The sequence below is a fragment of the Rhinolophus ferrumequinum genome, chromosome 6, assembly GCF_004115265.2.
Source record: "Rhinolophus ferrumequinum isolate MPI-CBG mRhiFer1 chromosome 6, mRhiFer1_v1.p, whole genome shotgun sequence".
NCBI classification, from domain to species: Eukaryota; Metazoa; Chordata; class Mammalia; order Chiroptera; family Rhinolophidae; genus Rhinolophus; species Rhinolophus ferrumequinum.
Window position 1 is genome coordinate 55,262,882 of NC_046289.1, and position 5,318 is coordinate 55,268,199.

Here is a 5,318-nt window from a genome sequence, read left to right on the forward strand (position 1 = left end):
TAGACAGATATGTAAAGATGATGCGTCATGAACTACAGCTGATGAATTTCCTGCAGAAGCCCCTGTACTCACATCAGAAGTGTCAAGAGGTGACAGAGCTACATCACACCAAGTCTGGCAGTTTAATTTGGTGTCGGCTATTAGTGTTGACTCTCAGTGCTATTGCCATTCAATGTTTCTGCTGGCAAGGTGACACAGCCTCAGAGATTGCTAAATTTCTTTGTTGAGTGAAAGAGAGGTTGCCTGTTCGCTCAGTAAACCCATGCTGCACAATGGGGATTGCACAGGGGCAGGGGGAGGAAACAGGACGAAAGGAATTTGTTTCCCAGGGCTCCTCTAAAACTTTCCCTGCACAATTTCGGGTAAGAATCTGATGACTTTGGGTAAAAAGCAAATGACTAGGGCAAAGGATGATTTATGTTGAAGGTTTGGCTTGGCTGAATTAGAAGCTACTGAGTACACTGCCATCACGGAAGTACTCTCCCTACATTGGTCCAAGAGAAACCATTATATTCACTTAGTTAGGATACTTGGTGGGTTGGTCTGACCTCTGTGTGTCACCCAAGGAGTCTAGTTCCTTTCTCCTGGCCCCATTCTTGTGAGAGAGGCAGGCTTTGGCAGAGTACCCAAGGAAACTTCAACCTTCCTTGGTTACCCTTTCTCCAGAAAAAGAGAAACAGTGCCCATACCCTATGTCCCTCCCTTACCCTAGCCACTGCTGCCAGTTTGAGAAGGCATGGGGTGCAGGCCAGGAAGGCCCTGGGAGCTCCAACGTGGCTAAGAGAAGTCTGACATTGATTGAGTCAAGAAATTTGGTCAAAGGCTAACAATAAATAGCCCCTCCCACTCTGCCCACGACAGCACTGCCATAGATGGATGCCCCAGTCCTCACAGCATGGAAGCCACAGGAAGGTGATAAAGATTACCAGCTCCTAGGATACACCCTTCTAGAACTATGAGAGTGGGGAAGGTATTGGAAGAAACATGGAAAGGGTATGATAGTCATTATTAGTAAAATAATCTCTGTAGCAACAAGAAAAACATGGTTTCAAGTTTAAGCAACTTGTTTAACTTGTCCAATCAGGATTAGAGAAGGGCAAAGAGGAAACACTGCAGGAGTTCTATGTTATAAGAACCGGCGCAGACTGCAATGCTTCTCAGCCTTACCACATCGAACAAGGGCCTGCTCACAATACTGTGCTCCTTATATTTTCAAGGAATTTCAACTTGTCTGTGGCTTTTACTCTCATTATCTCATCTGAGACTCATTCATTCCATAGTTTCCTGAAAGCCTCTCCCAGAGGCCACCCTCCAGTTCTGAGCTGTCTCAATACTCCAACTTCCACCCACCTGCTTCTCCTTTATAAAAGAAAGCTGCATATTCCAGGAGAATTTCACCTAGTGCCATGAAGCTGACCGATCCAAAAACCATCACAATAGCATAACCCAGACTTTCCATGCTGGAAGAGGGGGTAAATTTCTAAGAGGAAAATACAGAAGTTAAGTCAAGGAATTCTGTATAGACAAGGAATGTCTGGTATAACTAAACATTTTAAAAGAACATCCTCAGGATGACATTCCAACCTAAAAGTCTTTGGAAATACAAATTCACAATTATAGTGCACTTATGGTGTTTTATTTTCCTATGACAATTTCTCCAGTTGAAGGATCATAGCACTAATATGCTATTCCTATATCTCTAATGTCTGCTTTATGAAACCATTGCCCTTCCATAGATATCTTTATAAAAGTTTCAGAAAGACCGTCTAAGGTATATCGAGCTCCATACCTGGATATAACGTACAGAACAAGATCAGTGAGAGTCCCCGCTCCACACTGGTCACCCACCTGGAATATCGTGTCCAACTGTGGGAGTCACATTTCATGAGGCGTACTGACTACTGGGGTACATCTGGGGCCGTAAGGAGTCGACACTATCACTGTGTGTCGTTGAAGGTCGTCGGCCAAGAATAAAGAAGACAAGAATAAGTACAGTCTTCAATCAGCTGGAGAGTTGTCATGTGAAAGCTAAGAGATGTTTACAAAAAACAGAGTAAGGCCTTTCTGTGCTCCCCATAGAGGCATCCAAATGGCATTGTCCTGGGTTCCCATCATAACCGTAAAGGAAACTTGCCCAATGTTCAGACATTTTGACGTCCTGCAAATGAAGAAGGAGGATGTTCTCAAAATTCCTTGGAACAGGAACCCACTTAGGTGGCACCAACCTTGACTTCCAAGTAGAACAGTTCATCTATAAAAAGTGATGGCATCTACATCATAAATCTGAAGAGAACCTCGGAGAAACGCCTGTGGGCAGCTCGTACCAGTGTTACTGTTGAAAACGCCGCTGATGTGTCAGGGTCATAGCCTCCAGGAATACTGGCCGGCGAGCTTGCTGCAGTTGCTGCTGCCGCTAGAGCCCGAGCCCCTCCTACATCGCAGGCCACAGGACTCCTGGAAGCTTCACGAAGCAGATCCTGGCAGCCTACTTGGAGCCGCAACCTCCAGGGGCTACTGTGGCCACCAGCCCCTCACAGCGACGTCTTACATTCCCCTGCCTGCTGGAGTTGTGTCGCAGACTCTCCCCTGCACCGTGTGGACGTTGCCGTCCCCACCCACAACAACGCTGAGCTCACTCGGCAGGTCTCAGGTGCTGGATGCCGCCCAGGAAGTTCTGCGCGTGTGCAGCACTGTCTCGCGTGAACACCCACTGGGAGTTCCCACGTGAACACCCACGCAGGTCCCGCCTGAGCTCTGCTTCTACAGAGGTCCTGAAGAGGCTGGAAAGGAGAGTCAGGCCGCTGCTGAGGCTGTGACCAAGGAGACAGATCACACTGCATGGCTGCTCCTCACCCCGAGGCGCAGGTGCCCTCGGTGCCTAGTCGGCGGTTCCCTGCGGAAGCCTGGAGCCCTCGGCCTGCCCCTGAGGACTGGTCCGCGACTCCCTCTGTTCAGGCCACCAGATGGGTAGGAACAACCACTGAGTGGTCTTCAGCCATCTTCCGCAAACTCTTAAACAGAAAATGGAAATGCGACTGATGGAAAATAAACCCTTTCTAAATAATAATAATAATAATGATAATGATAATGATGATGATAATAACAACAGCATGGCCCAAACGGGGAGTGTCAGAAAGGGAAACCCCCCGGAAGGAAGTCCTCTCTAGTGACTCACCTGAATTGGAAGGGGCTGCCTCAGGAGGCCCTGAGTTGCCTCCACAGGGAGGCTGAGTGCTTTGGTGATCTGTTTGTCACATAAGGAACTGAAGTAAATTATTGCTCAGGTCCCTTCCTACTCTAATGTTCCACGGTCCTGGAATCTTCTCATTTAAATCGTAATGCATTATACAAGGATGAAGGGACTTCAGACATTACATGCCCTGTCCACGAGCGAGAAATAAACTGTTACAGTCCAGGAGGTAGGAAAGTCTGAGATAAGGAAAATAACAGAGTGTGTCACTTGTAACTCCTCTCTCCCAGGTTTTCTCCCTTTAGTTTCAAAGAGGAAGGTCCACCGTCTTCCAAATCTGACTGGATTTGGCTGGTTGATTTTTCTTCTCAGATTTGGAACAACGCCTACCTTATAGCAGGGGTGGAGAGTATGAGGGTTTGGCACATACAGAGTGTAGCAGTCATTTCAGTCCTGTTTCCTCTGCTGTTTAGAAAGAGATCTCATACACAACTTGGTTGAGCTCTTTCATTTTTTAGATAAGGAAACTGTGTCCCATCAAGGTCCACAGTGTATCCCCAGGTCATCCTGATAATTACTAGCACAGCTGGGCCTTCAGCATGGGTCACCTGCTTCCTTATCCAGTGGACTTTCTTCCACCAAAGACCATTTTTATCCACTGGGGATACAAATACCAGTTTATCCAACAAATCAATGACATGAAAAGTGAATAGATTAAAAGAGATTTAAGAGAATCAACTAAATGCACTGGTTGAACTTGTTTGAATTCTCACTGGAAAAAACAACTGGAAAAAGACATTTTGAAGACAATTAGCAAAACTGAATATGAATTAGGTATTATTCGATAATATGAATGATATACATATGCGAATGATGTATATATGTATATATATATGAATGATGACATATATGAACTAGGTAATATTATTTATTGCAATTTTATTAGATGTGATAATAGCATCAGGTGTATGTGACTTTTTTCTAAGTTACCAGTTTGAAAGCATATTGAAGTATTGACACGTTACAAAACATACCTTGAATTTCCTTTAAAAATACTCCAAATAAATGAGGGGAGGTAGTCATAGGTGAAATAAAATTGTCAAATGTTGGTAATTGTTGAAGCCGGGTAATGGGTACATAGGGGCTTATTAAGCTACTCTCTTACCTTTGTTTATACTTGAAAATGTCCGTTTTTTTAATGTTTAAAAGAAAAAAATACTAATCCAGACTGAGCAGGTTGAAAGTACAACCTCTCCTTTGTTTCTAGTCAAGCAGCTTTGGGAGCGGGGCAGGTAGCCCGGGCCCGGACCACTGCCACTCTCCTTGTTCCTTCACTCATGACCCACCCCCCAGTCTTCTCACTGAAGATGCCATGCGAGGGGCAGGGCAGGAAATCATACTGTGCTTTATCCGTATTTGCCCATATGTCATTTAATAGCAAACTGGAAACTTTCCAATGAAATAGGCCTGTGCTGTGTTTTCCAGACTCTAATCCTCTGTTAACTTTTTTTTTTTTTTTACCCTTACACTCATCCCATTCTCAATACCCTGTTTAATCAGATACAATGTTAGGGCTCATCAATAGTTTACTCATGTCAGCAGTTCTCACCCTCCCTTGGCATTGTGTCTTCCTCTACACACACACACACACACACACACACACACACACACACACACACACACACACCATGAATCATTGACTACAGAAACCCAGTTTGTTTGCATATTAATCACAAGGAGAGAGACCTACCTTTGGATCCTTTGGATATCTCTTCTAGTCTCATTCCATTACTAGTTACGAGGCTCCATCAGCAAAGACTTGACTCCCTCGCTGGGAGAGAACTTGTGATGAGTGACTGGCTTATACAATTGACAGGGAACCAGACTTATGCATTGCATTAAATCAAAGAAAAAGGACTTCAAGGAAAGAAGAGATTGTCAAAGAATTTCTATGGGCTTACTTTTTTTTTTCTTTCCTTGAGTTGGACCACTAGCATCTTTCTTAGAAATGAGGTAACACTCAGAAGGTGGGCCTGAGTGCTCGAGTGACTTCAGTGGACCTGCAGCATTCATTAAGCACTGACTGTAAACAAATCCTGCAGCTGTGTCTGAAGAACCCACTACTCAC

At 44.8% G+C, this 5,318-nt stretch overlaps 1 pseudogene; it reads left to right on the plus strand.

The window, feature by feature from the left end:
* The first annotated feature begins 272 nt into the window (after positions 1-272).
* On the plus strand, positions 273-3,039 carry LOC117023133 (40S ribosomal protein SA-like; annotated as a pseudogene).
* Positions 3,040-5,318: the final 2,279 nt, after the last annotated feature.